The 19035-nt window shown below is 35.5% G+C and overlaps 1 protein-coding gene across 3 annotated transcripts in view; it reads left to right on the top strand.

The window, feature by feature from the left end:
- Positions 1 to 19035, top strand: part of DPP10 (dipeptidyl peptidase like 10) — a 649316-nt gene that overhangs the window by 144003 nt on the left and 486278 nt on the right. The window lies entirely within an intron of this gene.

Here is a 19035-nt window from a genome sequence, read left to right as displayed (position 1 = left end):
TTGGTGGTGTAAAAGTGCAGGTAGTTAAAATAAGGAGATCAGATGAATTGTCAAACTTCCCCTCAGATGCTCAGCAGCATCTAAAGGTCAGCTGTGTAATGAAGAGTGGAATTAATAACGCTGGCTTTGAACTTGGCTCGAAGCTACAGCACCAAATGTTCTTTTCAAGCAGTCCTTCTTTGCCAATGGCGATACTATTTTCTTAACCTTTGTTTAGAATCTTATTTGACTCCTGGGCAATTGCAACCTTTAACTAACCACTAGAAAAGGAAGAAAATTAAATAAATTGTTCAACTTGAAGAGATAACATAAAATGGGGTTTCCCTCAGCCTGGGGTGACCTTCTTCTGTCTTTCACATTTAATCTCTTCCTGAGTAAAATCTTTTTTACTTAAGAAAGGGTCAAAATAGGTTTGGTCTTTAGCATCCTTAATATTTAATACCACCAAGATCTCTTCTCTATTTTGGATTCCTATCACATTTAGCGTCTTACACTACAATGTTGAATTTAATTTTTTTCTTCTAATGTTTAATGAGCTATTGATCTCCTGAATTATGTTGTGATTTATGTGAGGGAACTAACCTTATCTTGAGTCTTTCCCAATCCATCCCTCCCTCCTTGCTTCCTTCTCTTCCTGCTTCCTCCTTTCTTCACTTCTTCTCTCCCTTCTTTCTTTCTTTCCTCCCTCCCTCCCTCACTCCCTCCCTCCCTTCCTTTCTTTCTTCCTTCCACCATCCATTATCCAATATAAATTGACATCTATCTTAACAACAGGCTGAGGTCATATTTAGGCTTCAAAAATGTATATGTCATTAAGAATTTATAGAAGTCTTATAAAACTGTTTCAAAGGTTCTATTTATCTGACTCAATGACAATACTCATAAACAATTATATACAGTTTTTTTCTTCATATTTGACAGACATGGTTATAAAACAAATATATAAAGGGTGAGCAGTTTATGAATGGTTTCCACTTGCTCAGAAAATTCATATGCAAGTCAGTTGGTAATATTACCTCTATTTTGTTTGTGAACAAAGCAAGGCTGTATTTTATGTAGTAGGTAGAACTGTGGGGATGGGTTTTGTGACATTGGTACATCAGCCAATACCCAATACCATGTTTCCCTGAAAATAAGATGGGGTCTTATATTAATTTTTGCTCCAAAAGATGCATTAGGGCTTATGTTCACGGGATGTCATCCTGAAAAATCATGCTAGGGCTTATTTTCCAGTTAGGTCTTATTTTCAGGGAAACACGGTAACATTATTCAGGCATACACTGATATTTTTCTTTGATGACTCAGAAAATGAAAGCCTACCTTAAATTACACAAGCAATTATTAATGTGGGCAGACCAGGCTGCTAAGTTTACTATTTTCTATTTCTGTACAATGAATATTCCACTTTAGACATGGATAATCTTTTTTCAAGTTAGTTTTGTATCACTTTTTGATGTAAAGTTAGCTTTATATCTCTTGATACAACAGCAGTGAAAATAATGAATTTTAAGTCTGAAAGTAAATGCAAGATAAATATTAAATAGTATAAAAAGCTCAAATAATAGTTTCTTACCCTGGTATATTTAATTAAAATTGGTGGATGCGTTGTTTACCAAAAACTGTGCTGGGCATTGCAGATGCAAGGGGAAATGACTAGATTCCCTGCCGTCCTTACGTAACAGGTAAGTTTGCTAAACTATTAGAACTTCGGGAAGATTTAGCAGATTATGTTTGCTTTTTCTCATCTCCTGAAATCAAGCCCACAGGTGATTATTTGGCTTGTCAGCATCTTATGATGACTAATAAACCCCAGAAATTTAGGACTATTGAGCCAGTTTGTAAATCACTGAGATTCTTTTAGTGCTCTTTAAACAACAATCATACAGCTCCTGAGATGAATCTAAAACTCCAGTCTTGGGATGTCTTTTCTCTGTATATTTCAGAGACTGATAGCTCGTTCATCTCCTAGTTCTCACATGGCTGAGATGCATCCTCAAGATTGAAGACCCTATTCTTACCACTTAAGGCATAAAGCTGAGCATAGTGTTTCGATCCAAATATTTTTGAACACTTACTGTGTGCTGTACTATGTCTTGGGGATACAAAGATGTGTGAGATCATCTCTGACCCGGTGGAATGCCACTGAGAATAAAACATGATTTGGTAAATAACAAATACAGAGGAAGATAATAAAAGGGACCGTTATGTCTCACACTACTAGTTGGGTTTATAATAAAAAAAAAAAATAGGTGAATGTATGAGTAATAGGGGTAGTAAGTAGATAATTGGAAATTAAAATCCAGATGTACTGACTCTAAGCCACTAAGCCATAATATGTCCACCAAATTACTTAAGGCTGTGATGGATCATTTCAGCAGTTCTAGAACCCTATCACTGTACAACTTAAAATCTGTGATTGAGGTTTTCCAACTTCAGTGTGCACAGAATCATTTGGAAGCCTGTTAAAACAGGTTGTTCAACCTTTCTCTAGAAACTCAGTAGGTCTGTGGTGGGGCTGAGTGGTTTGCATTCATACGATCTCAGAGGTAATATTGACCATTCTTTGAGTATCACTGATTTAGGAGAACGTTTGCCGAACTTTGGCATACAGCAGAATCACATGGAGCACATGTTAAAGGATATTGTTGGGGCTGTCCTGGCCACGGAGATTCAGAAGGTCTGGGGTGGGCTAAATTGTATTTATTTTAAACAAGCTTTCAGATGATGTTTATCAGCAGTGAAAGGTCAATATTAAACTCTGCTGGTTCATGGACTGCACTGAGCTAAGGACTTATCTAGATAGCTACAGAAGCAACCGAAGAAGGAAACTAATGTCAAAAAATGTAAAATCTTTGATCGAAGTATATACTCTAGTTAATGTGGAATCATCACAGAGAAACAGATAAAAATAAATGTGGGAAACTGAATGACATGAATCTAATGGGCAGTTTTAAGAAATGGTAGGTACTATAAGTAACTATTGATGATGGTACATAAAGAAGATTTACACATACAGAGGGAGAAAATAGGCTGCCTGAAGGATATGGTGATAGCTTTAGCTATCTGTCTACTTAGTGATCATTTGTTTTTCTTTTAAAATAGCTTGTCCGTGTATTCTCTTTTTAACATTAACATATTACATTGATTCAAAAATTGAATGATAGAAAAGTGTCATTGGATGGTATCACTAGAAACAGTGTTCCCTGAGAAAAACGGTAGGCTAAGGCCAAGGTCTTACCTTAGGCTTAGAGGTAAGCCTAAGATGAAACCAGTAAAGAACATGGAAACGTGGCTACACAGGAAGATAAAGAACAGGAGAGTGTGGTGCTACAGGAACTAAGAAAATACTTTTCTGGGAGGATTGCGTGGTTAATGGATTAAATCCTGCTAAGAAGTCAATACAGTAATGGAAAAAATGACTCTCTGCTTAGACACGGAGATCATAAATTTATCGCATTGGAGTGCTGCGAGAAACCCCCGTAGTCCTTCCTTACAGAAAGATATAATGAGATATTGGAGATCAAAGTATAAACAGCTTGTCTGTATGTGTTTGGGTGCATGGAAATTTTGTCTTTGATTTTCTTTTTCTTTCTTATTAATATCACATTTTTCATTAGCACAGACTTATATTACATTTCAATATCTAGCATCCATCATTGTTTTTCTTGTTTTCAAAATGATTACTTCCATATGATTATTTTTTCGGATGAATATCAGGATTAGTTTATCAGTCGAGGGAAAGAGTTCTTAGGATTTTCATTGGAATTACTTTACATTTTTAGATTAATCTAGGAAAATGGACATTTTTACCCTCTGGAATGTTGCTTAACAGAAATTCAGTGATTCCCTATGTCCTTCAAGTGTTCTGATAAACCCTCCAGTAAAGTTTTGTGGTTTTCTTTCTTTGAACATCAGAACTTTCTAAAGTAATTTAACATACATGTTGCTATTGTGAATGTCGCTATTATGTACATTTTTAAAATTGTGGCAAAATATTCATAACATAAAATTTACTATTGTGGTAATTTTCAGGAATAAAATTCAGTCATTAAGCACATTCACTGTTGTGCAATCATTACCACCATACATCTCTAGAACTTTTTTCCATCTTTTCAAACTGATATTCCATTCCCATGAAACAATAATAACCTATTTCTTCTGTCCCCTGTTCCTGGCAAACACATAGAGACCAGAAGTATGAATCTCTATGAATTTGACTATTCTAAGTAACTTGTAAAAGTGGAATTGCGTAATATCTGTCCTTTTTTGACTGGCTTATTTCAATCAGTGTAATATCTTCCAGATTCATAGTTGTTATAGAATGTGTCAGAATTTCCTTCCTCTTTAATTATGAATAATATTCCATTGTAGGTATATACCACATTTTGTTTTTTCATTCATCCATCTATGGACAGTTGATTTGCTTCCATCTTTTAGCTATTGTGAACAATGCTGCTATGAACATGAGTGTACAGACATCTGTTCAAGTTCCTACTTTTGATTCTTAATCCCTTCATCTTTCTCACCCATTCCCCCTAACCCCACTCCATTCTGGCAACCATCAGTTTGTTCTCTCTATCTACGAGTCTATTTCAATTTTGTTTGCTCGTTTATTTTGCTCTTTAGATTCCACATATAAGTGAGATCATATAGTATTTGTCTTTCTCAGTCTGACTTATTTCACTTAGCTTAATACCCTCAAGGTTCATGTATGTTATCACAAGTGATAAGATTTCATTCTTTTGATGGCTGAGTAATATTCCATTGTATATAGCATAAGGTACGATCATACAATACGGTTAACGTTTAAATTAAAAAAAAACACAAAAAAAACACTTATTGTAGTAAAGGGCACATTGCCATTAATTCCCCTCAAAATAATCCCCTCACTTTGAACACATTTATCCCATCATTCTTGCCACTTTCTGAAGCAGTTGTGGAAGTCCTCTTTTGTATGTGTTTTTAATTGTGCTGTCATGCCTGCCTCGATGTCCTGAATCAATTCAAAACATTTTCCTTTCATGGTCCTTTTGACTTTGCGGAAGAACCAGAAGTCTCATGGTGCCAGATCCAGTGAATAAGGTGGATGAGGACACACCGTAATGTTTTTATTTGACAGAAATTGCTGTACCAGAAGCGATGTGTGACATGGAGCATTGTCATGATGGAGGATGAAGTAAAGACACTCACGTAAGAGGACTTTCAGAGCTGCTTCAGAAAATGGCAAGAATGATGGGATGAGTGTGTTCGAAACAAGGGAGGGTATATTGAGGAGGGATTAATGGCAATGTGACTTTTACTGTAATATTTTTTCTATATTTAAACATTCACCATATTTTGTGATTAAAACTCGTATGTACCACTTTTTCTTTATCCAATCATCTATTAATGGACACTCAGGTTGCTTCTATATCTTGGCTTTTGTGAATAGTGCCGTGGTGAACATAGGGGTGCATTTGTCTTTTAAAATTAGTGTTTTGGATTTCTTCAGATACATAGGATACGTACCCAGAAGTGGAATTGCTGGATCATAAGGTAGTTTTATTTTTATTTTTTTATTTTTGTAAGGAATCTCCAAACTTTTCTCCATAGTGGTTGCAACTAATTGCAACCCCACCAACAGTGCACATGGGTTCCCTTTTTTTTTTGTATCCTCACCAACACTTGTTTGTTGATTTATTAATGACAGGTATAAGGTAATACCTCACTTTTTTAAATTTGCCTTTCTCTAACATTGAACATCTTTTCATACATCTGTTGTCTATCTGTATATCCTCTTTGGAGAAATATCTATTTGGGTCTTCTGACCATTTTTCAATTAGACTATTTATTTATTTTTGGTGTTGAGTTGTAGGAATGTTTTATAAATTTTGGATATTAACCTCTTACCACATGTGTCACTGGTAAATATCTTCTCCCATTCAGTGGGCTGTCTTTTCATTTTGTTGGTGGCTTCATTAGTTGTGCAAAAACTTTTTAGTTTGATGTAGTCCCATTTGTTGTTTTTCTTTTCTTTTCTTTTCTTTCACTTGCCCTAAGACATATATCAGGAAAAAAAAAACTACTAAGAGCAATGTCAGAGAGGTTACTGCCTGTGTTTTCGTATAGGACTTTTATGGTTTCAAATCTTTTATTAAGGTCTTTAATCCATTTTGAGTTTATTTTTGTATATGATGTAGTGTCATCCACCCCCCCGCCCCCCTTTTGCATGTTCAGTCCAGTTTTCCCAACACCATTTATTGAAAAGACTGTCTTTACCCCACTATATATTGTTGCCTTCCTTGTCATAGATGTGACTACCATATAAGTGTAGATTAATTTCTGGCCTCTCTATTCTGTTTCAGTGATCTGTATGTCTGTTTTTATGCCAGTATCATGCTATTTTGATTACTATGGTCTCGTAGTATAATTTGATGTCAGGTAGTGTGATACTTGGAACTTTGTTCTTCTTTCTCAAGATTTCTGTGGCTATGTAGAAGCCTTTGCAGTTCCATGTAAATTTTAAGATTATTTGTTCTTGTTCTGTGAAAAATGCTGTTGGTGTTTTGAAAGGCATTCAACTGAATTTATAGATTGCTTTGGGTGGAATGGACATTTTAGCAATGTTAATTCTTCCTATCCATGAGCTCGATATATGCTTCCATTTATTTGTATTTTCTATTTCACTATCATAGTTTTCCAAGTACAGGTCTTTAAACTCATGGTTAAATGCATTACTTTGGTGCAATCGTAAATGGGATTGCTTTCTTAATTTGTCTTTCTGATTGTTTATTATTCTTATGTAAACATGCAACCAATTTCTGAACATTGATTTTGTATCCTGCTACTTTAGTGATTTCATTTATCAATTATAGTAGTTTTTGGGTGGAATCGTTAGGGTTCTCTCCTTACTCGTCTATTATCATGTCATCCACAAATGGCAGTTTTACTTCTTCCTTTCCAATTTTGATGCCTTTTATTTCTTTTTATCATCTTATTGCTGTGGCTAGGATTTCTAATACTATGGTGAATAAACATGGTGAAAGTGGGCATGCTTGTCTTGTTCCTGATCCTAGGAAGAATGCTTTTAGCTTTTCCCCAGAGTATGATGTTGAGGTATATTCTCTCTATTCCCACTTTACTGAGAGTTTTTATTATAAATGGATGCTGGATTTGGTAAAACACTTTTTCTATATCTATTGATATGATCATATTGTTTTTATGTTTCATTTTGTTTACCTGGTGTATCATGTTAATTGATTTTGGTTATTGAACCAATCTTGTATCCCAGGAGTAAATCCCACTTGATCAAGGTGTGTGATTTTTTTTAAAGTATTGCTGAATTTAGGTTGCTAATATATTGTTGACATTTTTATATTTGTTCAACGTGGCTTTGGCCTACAATTTTCTTCTTTTCTAGTATATTTAGGTTTGGAATCAGGATTATGCTGGCCCCATGAAATAAGCTTAGGAGACTACCCTCCTCTTAAATTTTTTGTAATAGTGTGAGAAGAATAGGTGTTGATTCTTCTTAGAATGTTTGATAAAATTCACTTGTAAAGCCATCTAGTCCAGGACTTTTGCTTGTTGAGAGTTTTTTGTTTACTGATTCAATTTCATTAATGGTAATTTGTTCCGATTTTCGGTTTCATCTTGACTCAGAAGATTTTATGTTTCTAGGAACTTTTCCACTTTTCCAGATTATCCAATTTCTTGGCATAAAATTGTTCTTTGTGTTTTCTCATATTCCTTTGTATTTATGTGGGGTCAGTTATCACTTCTCTTTCATTTTTTATGTTATTTATTTGAATCCTCTCTTGTGTTATACTCTTGTTGGACTGATTCCTTTATCATTATGTAATCTCTCTATCTCTTATTATAGCCTTTGTTTTAACGTCCATGTTGTGTGACATAAGTATTGCTAATCCATTTTTATTATTTGTTTGTTTTCATTCACATAGGATGTTTTTTTTTTTTTTTTTCCCATTTCTTTCAGGTTGTGTCTTTTGATCTGAAGGGAGTACGGTATGTTGTTGACAGCATATGTAAGGGTCTTGTTTTCTTATCCCTTCATCTACCTATGTCTTTTGATTGGAACATTTAATACACTTAAATTTAAAGTGATTATTGATAGATACATAGTTATTACTATTTTATTATTCATATCTGTGCTCCTTCCCCCTCCCTTGTTCTTCTTAAATAAATCCTTTTAACATTTCTTGTAATACTAGTTTGGTGGTGATGAACTTCTTTAGCATTTTCTGGTCTGAAAAGCTCTTTATCTCTCTTTTATTATTTTAATAACAGCCTTGCTGTATAGAGTAGCCATGGTTGTAGGCCCTTACTTTTTATCACTTTGAACATTTTATGCCAATCCTTTCTTGCAAAGTTTCTGCTGAGAAATCAGCTGACAATCTTATGGGAACTGCCTTGTAAGTAACAAGTTGCTTTTAGAATTTTCTCTTTGTTTTTAACCTTTACCATTTTAATTATGATGTGTCTTAGTATGACCCTCTTGGGGTTCATCTTGTTTGGGACTCTGCACTTTCTGGAATTGTGTTTCTGTTTTCTTTGCCAGGTTAGGAACGTTTTCCGTTATTATTTCTTCAAATAGGTTCTCAGTTTCGTGCTTGCTTTCTTCTCCTTCTGGTACCGCTATGATGTGAATTTTATGTATGATGTTGTCCCAGAGGTCTCTTAAACTATCCTAATTTTAGAAAAAATATTACTATTATTATTTTTATTTTCACTGTTTCAATTGAGTGTTTTGTGCTACTTTGTTTTCCATATCGCTGATTCAGTTCTCTGCTTCATCTAATCATCTGTTGATTCCTTCTAGTGCATTCTTAATTTCAGTTTTTGTATTCTTCGTTTCTGACTGTTTTTTTTATGGTTTTTATATTTATTTATTTTTATTTATTCATTTTAATTAAAGTGTATTGGGGTAACAAGGGTTAGTAAAATTACATAGGTTTCGAGTGTAATACATCCTCTCTATATAACATTGTATGTTCACCACCCAGAGTCAGTTCTCCTTCCTCACCTCATACTTGATCTTGTTTATCCTCACATATCACCCCACTTCCCCTTATCCTCTGGTAACCACTAAACTCTTGTCTATGTCTATCAGTTTTTGTTTCTTTGTTTGTTTGTCTTGTTCCTTTGTTGCTCTATTTATTTATTTATTTATTTATTTAAGTTTGCTGTCTCTTTGAAGTTCTCACTAAGTCCCTTGAGTATTCTTTTTTTTTTTTAATTAATTTTATTGGGGTGACAATTGTTAGTAAATTTACATAGATTTCAGGTGTACAATTCTGTATTACATCGTCTATAAATCCCATTGTGTGTTCACCAACCAGAGTCAGTTCTCCTTCCATCACCATATATTTGATCCCCTTTACCCTCATCACCCACCCCCCCACCCCCTTACCCTCTGGTAACCACTAAATTATTGTCTGTGTCTATGAGTTTTTGTTTCTCATTTGTTTGTCTTGTTCTTTTTGGTTTGTATACCACATATCAGTGAAATCATAGGGTTCTCTGCTTTTTCTGTCTGACTTATTTCACTTAGCATTATTCTCTCGAGATCCATCCATGTTGTCACAAATGCTCCTATATCATCTTTCCTTAACGCCGAATAGTATTCCGTTGTGTATATGTACCACAACTTCTTTATCCATTCATCTATCGAAGGACGTTTTGGTTGTTTCCATGGCTTGGCCACCATAAACAAAGCTGCAATGAACATTGGCGTACACGTGTCTCTATAGAGAAATGCTTTTATATTTTTGGGGTAGATACCCAGGAGAGCGATTGCTGGGTCATATGGTAATTCTATTCGTAATTTATTGAGGAACCTCCACACTGCCTTCCATAGCGGCTGCACCAGTCTGCATTCCCACCAACAGTGTATGAGAGTTCCTTTTTCTCCACTGTTTTTAACTCTATCTGGTAGGTTGGTTGCCTTTATTTCATTTAATTCATTTTCTGGAGTTTTCTCCTCTTCTTTCATTTGGGACATATTTCTTGGTTTCTTCATTTGGGCTACATCTCTGTGTTTGTTCTTATCTGTTAGGTAGATCTGCTACACCTCTCAGTCGTGGCTGGTTAGACTTATGTAGTAGGTTCCCTGTGGGGCCCAGTGGTAGAGTCTCCCTGCTCACCTGTGCCAGGTGCTCCAGGAGTGTCCTTTGTATGGTTGTGTTTATTCTCCTGTTTAAGCTGAGCATTGATTGCTGTTGGCACCTTGGTGGGTGGGATTCATCCTCAGGCTGACTGGCTGTGGTGTTAGGCCATGTCAATAGCTTACAGGCTGCTGTGCAGGGGGCTTACTCTGAAGAGTGGGGTTTGCCCCAGTGGGGTCTTTCAACTGTTGAGGCCTCCCTTTGGGTGTAGTGCTTGCGGAGTGGCTAATTGAGTGGTGTTCTGTTGTGATCTGAATCCGATCTCTGGGTATGTTAGTTTTGGGCCTTTTAGGAGTGGCTGTGGTACAGGCCCAGGTCAGCCACTGCCTGTGACCTGCCTGAGGCTACCTAGTCAGAGCTACAAAGTGATGGATGGCTGGTAGCTGCCTCTGCTGGATCTGGAGGCATGTGGGAGAGGCCACAATGTTAATAAAGAATGGAACCAGTACCGAGCCTGGGGTAACCCTCCAAAAATCCCAGGGCACTCTGAAGTCTGCTCCTTCCTGCCAGTTGTCTGTAAGGCTCAGCTGATGAAAGAGCCTTAGTCTGTATGTGACTTGGATGAGGCAGGGTCTTAGGGAGTGTCCAGGATAGGGTGAGTAACATTCTTCAAGTTAATTTAGATTCTGTTTTGGTTTTAGTGCTAAGCCTGGAGCTACTCATCAAAAGGCTCACAGTACACTGAGGCCAGCTGCCACCCGCCTGAGGCCTGCTGACCCCTGAGAGTTGTCTAAGAATGACTGCAGTGTGAGCTTGGCTTTCTTCTGGCTACCAAAGTGCCTCTGGTGTTGTGCATGTTTAGGCCACCTGTTTGCTGGTGGAAGAGCCCCCTGGGGTGTGCTATGCAAAGCTGGCTGCTGGTTATAGAAACTGCTTTTGGCATTTCTCGAATTAGGTGCAGTGGACTCCAAGGGAGTCCCCAAGGTTGAACTTGTGGAGTTCAACAGGCCAATGCAGCTATAGATTTGGCCATGTGGGGGAGGGCTCAACACAGGAAACATGGTGCCCACCTGTGGGCTACATGGGAGGAGGGTTCTACACAGGAAAAATGGCAAGTCTCCCTCCAGTCCTCACCCTGAAGCCACATAACTTATTCTCTGCTTGTATATTTCTGGTGCTTCTCTAGTTACTGTTCCTTTGTCAGAGATCAGGGTGAATGCTTGCTAGCCAGTGAGTCTGTGTTGTGGCCCTTTAAGAGGACATCTGGCTTTCCCACAGCCTTGTGTGTCACCTGGCTAGTTGGAATCCCTACTGTTTTCACAGCCAGATGTTGTGGGGACTCCTCTTCCGGACACCAGTACTCTTGGCTGGGGAGTCCAATATGGGGTGTTGGTCCCCTGATTATCTGCGGGGGGACCTCCTTAGCTTTAATAATCTTCCTCATTCTCCATTGCCATACACAGGTGTGGGCCAGCCCATTTGGTGTCTCCATCCCATTTACCAATCTCAAAGTGCTTCTTTATATCCTTAGTTATAGAACTTCTATTCAGCTAGGCTTCAGATGGTTCTCCATATTGATTGTTCTGTTATTTAGTTGTAATTTTAATGTGGTCATAGGAGCAGGCAAGCACATCATTTATCTACTCCACCATCATGCCCCCCTCTATAGTCACTTTTGTTCATTTTTCCTTTTGCTCCTCAAACTTAATAATTCCAAATGATTTGTCTTCAAGTTCATGGATTTTTTTTTTCACTGTTTGAGTCTGTTGAATCCCTCTAGTGATTTTTTCATTACAGTTATTGTATTTTTTTAGCATCCACATTTCTGTGATTAAAAAAATATATATAACGTCTAAATCATTGTTGATACTTGTATTCAATTTATATATCATTTTCCTGATTTCCTGATTTTCTTTGTCCATGTTTTCCTGTATCTCTTACACCATTTTTCAGATAGTTGTTTTAAATTCCCTCTATGGTAAGTGTGAAGGCTTTGCTATTTTACTGTGAGTTTCTAGATATTTATATTGTTCCTTTGGGTGGACCATGTTTTCTTGATTCTTTGTATGCTTTGTGATCTTTTGTTAAAATTTTTGGGCATTTGAAAAATAGCCACCTCTTCCAGTCTTTGAAGACTGGCTATGGGTGGATAAAGATGTTCACTAGTCAGTCCAGCATGAAGGCTTAAGATACTCTCAGGTCTTTTGGCAGCATTTATCCTCCCTGGGCCTGTGTGTGCAGTTTTCCCACCTCCTCGATTCCCCTGTATACATGACTGTTTTAAAATGTCTTTATTTCCCTAAAAAATTTTACCCCTGTTTTCTCTTGAAAGCTTAGGTATTCTATTGTTCCTCTGCCTGTTTAATTTTACTCTAAGATTCTGCATGTCTTCAGTTCCCTTGCAGTTTTCAGGCATCACGGAAACTGCCACTGTCTTCTGTGGCTTCCAATCTTAGATCCAGAGTATGCTGCAATTTCTGTCTGACCTCACGTCAGGCAAGACAGAAACCCTCAGGTAGTCAAAGATAGGCCAGATATGCAAAGAACTTCCACTCATTTCCTTCCATTTGAGGGAAGCAACTGAGGATTAGGCCACTTCCTCCTGATGCTGCTACACATGCAGGGAGGGGGTTGGACATTGAATAATTCCTTACAACTTCGTACATTTTGGAGTGTGACCTTTTCTTGATTAGACGTTTGCTTGGCTGCTGCAGATCATTAACTGGTTTGCAGAACTTCCAAAAATAACTATTTTAATCAGTTTATTGTTGTACACTTGATGCTTCTGTGGGGGGAATAATGGCTTGGAGGTTTCTAGTCTGCCGTCTTGCTGATCTTGGATCTTTTTGTTTGTTTTCTTTAATTGCTTTCTTATTGTTTCAGTTGTGGTTTTGAACCCTAAGTAGATTCAGAGTTGCAGATGTTTAGCTAAATCTCGAAATTAGGTACTAGAAATGTAAAACTATTACTACATAATATATTGATGATAGCTGTCATCTTTATTTTGTTTCTGATTTAATGGTGATCCATCCAGGAGTGTGTCACAAGCAATCATAATGTCAAATTACAATTGAGATAATTACTAGTTCATTTATAAACAAATCAGTGATGAACAAATCAAATTAAATCAGAATTTAAAACAGGAAACCAAACACCAATAAAAGACTCTTCCTTTGCATTTTGTAACAAGCTCCTAGGTGATGTTGTTGTCTATAGCTCATACTACGATTAGCACTGATTCAACTCCCTTTTGTACATTGACAGCACAAAACTATAACAACTATTATGTTGAAAAATGTATAAATTGTGATCATTTATCAAAAATATACGCTTTGTTTAGTAGAGTCCTCTAATTAGAGAAGCGTAACAAATGAAGAAATTGTGAGCATCCATGAATAAAATGAAGAATTTTAAGAAGCAGTAAGTGTTATAAGTATTAAAATACAAATTAAATATGAGAAACAATCTCTATAATTATATTTTCTTTATGGATATTCTTAATTGGTACATTGCAGGGAAGTATGACTGTATCTTCTCATGGTTGATATTATTTCATAATATTTCATTGTTATTTATATTGAGCTCCTGCATTTAATTCATTAAAATTTTATTTAGTATATTTTCATTTATTTATTTTAATTGAGTTTAATTTTTTTATGTGCTATCTTTTTCAGGCAGACTTTTCAGACGATATGAACTTAATTAAAACTTTGAATTTTTTGTCTTCTTTCAATATACTCACAAATAGTATAAATGGTACAGGAATTATTTGTTTCTTTGACGCAAAATCTGTGGCCCTGTACCTCAGGGAGCTCCTTAAAAATTATCTTAATTGCTTTCATGTTTATTGGACTATTTCACATTCTAAATTTTGTCAGTTATTTTTGCTGGAAAAAAAAAAGTGTGCCCTTTATTCAACTTTCTAAATACTTAAGTGTGTATTTTAACACTTTCCACTTACTAAAAAAATGATATTTTCTGATTCCTTTTTTTATTCCTGATTTTTGTATAGTTATGTAATCCCACTGCATCCAGCACATCATTTTTTAGGAAATGCTGATTATATATTCAAAGAACAAATTTTATTTCAAACAAAGAAATTAATAACTTCCCCTCTCATTTTCTATATACAAATTTTGTGATTTCCTATTTTATGTCTCCTTCTTTAACTTTTTATTATTTTGGTAGTTAGAAGTGGCCTACTGTTGAATTTCAAGCTTTTCATGCCAGAGGTGGCTAAACATTTCTTAACAATGATGTAAAAGCTTTAGAGTTTTTTCCACGTGTCTTTAAAAGTCTTAATTCTATGTTTTTGTAATATCATGAAACAATATAGAACATTTAAAAGTATTTTATCTTCCTCTAAGATATTTTCCAATTATTCAGTGTAAATGCCTTTGGACTATTTATGACTTATTCACAGTTGAAATTATTCACTGTTTTGAATGTGAACACAATGCATAAAGTAAAATTGTTTAAATAAAAAAGAAAATGAAACTTTTGAGCTATTTAACAGAAACTTTTTTTTTTTAATTTGAGGAACTTATTAACTTTATTTCAGAAACATTAACAGTCTATGTTTGTGAAGACTTAAACACATCGGAAGGGTTTTAAAGTAGTAAAAGTTAGGGAGAGGATAAGAAAAATTTCATAAGAAAAATGAAGAGGAGTTTCTGAATGATGGATGTGGATGTTTGGAGAACTTTACTGAGAATCAACGTATCAAATACTAATACTCTAAGCCTGAAAATCTAAGTTTACCTTTTCAAATAGCTATAAAGATATTTTAAAGAACCTTTGCTGTGGTTATAAGAAAGTAAACATGTAGTTGAAAAAACTTATTTTTAATAAAACACACCCACATCAATCTACAGACACAATTTCACCATCATAATGATTTTATCCTTTGTATCTTCCTCTGAACATTATCACTTTTTGAGAGTATTTTAATATGGAGGAATCATATTTCCTCTCACGTTGCATGTGGCAGATAAATATGGAGTTTTCCAAGGGAAGTACACATGGAGTACTATGAAAAACTGTTGGTATCCTTCACTTCATCTCTTTTTACGAAATTATGTCTGTTGGTTAGGCTTTTGTCTTCATTTTGCCAAATGACATTATATGCAAACTTTGTATATTTTCTGCTAATGATTTCCAACATTTGGTCCTTTGCACTTGACCAAATTAAAAATGCATTTGGATTTAGGTAAACTATGTGTGTTGTGGACATCTTTGTCTTATACACTATTCACTGAAGGGTGGTAATTTGATTGGCAATAAATACAACATAAATAGCTAGGTTACAGATCCAGTTTAATTTGGTCTGTAGCACCAACATGTGTCCCGACAATTGCAGCACTGAATAGCATCTGGAATTCGACACAGTGTTTTAACTGTTGAGTCCATTCACTGGAAGACTGACTTACAAAAGCAGCTCTACATATGGAGCATTAAATATTTGTGCTTATATCTCTGGGCCTTTTTTGGTAATATGATATGTCATTGCTGGCTGTGTTCTGTCTCCAGAGCATCTACTCAGATGAACATGTTGCAAGCTCCTTGCATGTTTCATTTCTCAGTCTGGGGCACAGCACCGTATCTGTTCTGTGTGGTTGACTGCTTTTGTGTGTTGACTTGTAGAAATTCACTGAAAAGCAAAGCCAATTAGGACTTCTTCTACAGCAATAAAAATCAGTGTGTAGAAGACTGTTGAAGACGAAGAAGTTAACTTCAAAAATGACAACTGTGTTTTGAAATGCAAGCATCAGATAACTGAGGCTAAAAATAATTGCTGTCAAATTAATCTTTAGCAAGTAGCTACATTTAAAAAGTTTACTATTAATGTGTATTTAGTTAATGGCAGTGTATCTGTATACCCTTTCAGGTCTTTATTTATGTTACTTAATTAATTGGGCAGTGATTTTCTAAGCACCTATTAAAAGAACCAGAGATTGTTAAACCAAGGAATCAAAAGTTGTCTAAGATGCGACTCTTAATTTAAGGAGATAACAAATTCACCAGAGATATGACGGCTCTTTATACATGGCTTTAAGCATGACCATCACTCCCACCACCATTATAGTCGTGATTATCATCATCGTAACTCCCATAATTCACTCATTCACTCATTCATTCATTTTGTATTATCTGTCATGTACCTAGGATATGCCAAACACTGTTCCAAATAGAATAGAGCAGAGAACGAGATGAACTAGGTTACTTACATTACAAAGCTTCTTTTTTGGAGAGCTGAGGCAGATAAAATGAATATTTAAATAGCTTAATATATATTTTTATAGACATACCATTAAATGTGATGTGACATAATATACCCCAAAAAAGATAACTCTCTAAAGAAAATTTAAGCTGAATGAGGGGATAGAAGGAGACATGGAATATTATTTTAGAGAAGCTGCTCAGGTGAGGCTTTCCGAGGAAGGAGCATCTGAGATGAGACTTGAATGAGGAGAAAGAGTGATCTGTACACGTGTATGGAGGAAGAACCTTCCAAGCAGTTTACTTAGTGTATACTTTTTTATTGTACATTTAAGGAAGAGTTTGTTTAAATAATTTGTTTTAATCCTCACAAGATTTAAAAAAATATATATATCATTACAAGTATAGTTACAATTCACATTTTTTTTAAAAATCTGAGTTTTGGAAAAATTACAAGCATATTTGCAGTCTCATCACTATTAAATAGAGTTGGTTTCAAAGCTATTGGTACAATGTATTTTAGGCATTTTTTTTTTTTAATTCAGAGGAAGGAAAATCATATCTGGGTTACACAATTAGGGGAAATTCCAAAAAGAGGAGACATTTGAGCAGCATGTTGAATGGTTGACTGCGTCCGTTAATTGGATGCACATGAAAGGGGATGGATGGAGGAGAATTAGGTGATACGAGGTGCAGTGGATGGAAAGGGAAAATTATAGTAAGAGTTCATTAAATCTGCAATTTCTAAAAGGCTCTTGTGGATGCTAGATGCTTTGGGCATTGATGAGTCAATTCAGAGGAGCTACACATTCTCATGTTCATTCTTTAAGAACAACAACAAAAGTTTTTATTCAAACATATTTTATCATTTTAAAAGTGGTGAATTTTCCTAATTTGCTGGGGGAATTTAAAGTTATCTGAAAGCGTTACGGAATCCAGGACAGCTTTTATATAATTGATTTTCTCAAAGAAAAGGTACTGGTATTATGGAGGCATCCAAATCATTCCTTGATTCATTGATTTATTGATTTATTTATGCATTTATCCTAGAAATACTTACTTTTAGGAGAGCATATTATAGTGGTTAAGAATGTGTTTTCTGAAACCAGTCTTTATGGAGTGGGCCCTGAGATCTCCTAACTTATTATCATTATTATTTTTAGCTCCTAACTTATTAATAGTAAGTGGATTTATTTTTAATCTCTCTAAACCCCAGTTTTCTCATCTGTGAATCTGTCAAAATAATAGTACTCTTACCTGATTTTATGAGGATTATGTGAGATTATGGACATAAAATACTCAGTGTAATACCAAATGCATAGTAAGATATCTAAGCTATTATTTCTGTGTTAGACAGTATCTACTAGACCTCACATGTGGTTACATCATATTCCAAAAGTGAAAAACACCATCTGAAGTATTTTTCTAAGAATTTGCCTTATGTTTGAGTAACAGTGAATCAAGATCAGAATCAGTTTATTTAAATTTATAGTTTACTCTTGATTCTTTTACTAGATTAAGAAGTCAGCAACAATTTACTAATCTTATTCTTTTTTTTCTTTTTTTCTTTTTCTTACACTGTGAACTGAAAATACTTGGCTCACCTTCCTTGGACTTAATAGATATGAAAGCGATCAGGATTCATGGCCCAGACACCCACTTCCTATTGTTTCTTTCTTGAGATGAGTGTTTCACAACTTTCTGGCTATTGGGCCATGGTGGGCTTTGACTTACAGCACTGATGTTTCTAACCTGTCTCTCTGACTTCTGAGTAGTCTTGAAGTCGAGCCTTAATGTGGAGAATAACTGACCATCACACCACCTAGTTTCTGATGAAGAAACTCACCTAGAAACCTGTAGTAACATTGCGTTTCAGCAAATGGTTTATGGTCTTAAGTAAACTATAGCTAATTGTGTTTACTCTAATGCTGATGATTTGGGGACCTTCTGTCTTGATTTATGTGGAAAATATGAATAGAAATTCTAACCAAAATGCAAGAGGAATGCAAGTGTTGGATAACAAGCATTAATAAGCATGACAAAGAAGTGTGGAGCAAGTCATTTAAAAAAAAAGAGTAGAGTTGTCTTCTGCTGAATTTGTTGCATCAGTGTGAAAGACAGAGTTAAAGTGGTTGATCACAGATGGGGTAAAACAAAGAAGAACAAAATACCCCCTGCACAGGGTGTCCCCTTGCGTTTATTTAAGGCCTAGTTCAAATCCAAAGTGTTTATGGCAGAATTGAATATCTATTTCACTATATGAAAACTGGCTTCAATGCTTTAATCTGTGAGTAATAGGAACACATTTATAGTTTATTAAATGTTTGCTATACTGTTTATCTTTGTTGAAAGCAGGGCATCTTGGGTGATTTATGTACACACAGTAACATTCGTATTTTATTTGTCCCCAAAGCACTTAAGTATTTCTGAATAAAAAGGTTCTACTGGGAAGGAGGCAAAGAGGTTAGGGAATGAGGCAGGAAGAAACAAGAGACTCAGTGTTTTATATACTTTACTGCAAAGAAAATCTGGCATTCATTTCAAACCAGTGTGGTCTGTGCTGTGCTTTCATGAATTATGCTCGCATGTTTCTAGTCAACAGAGTAGAACACAGATCATCTGAAAATGAAAAGCTTTACTCGATGCATTGTGAGAAATGCTCAAGTTTTTCTTTCCCATCAATCTTACCTCCTTGACAATATCATGCATGCTG

Source organism: Rhinolophus hipposideros (assembly GCF_964194185.1).
Source record: "Rhinolophus hipposideros genome assembly, chromosome: 6".
NCBI classification, from domain to species: domain Eukaryota; kingdom Metazoa; phylum Chordata; class Mammalia; order Chiroptera; family Rhinolophidae; genus Rhinolophus; species Rhinolophus hipposideros.
Note: the sequence above shows the minus strand (reverse complement) of the source record. Positions and strands in the feature narration are given on the sequence as shown.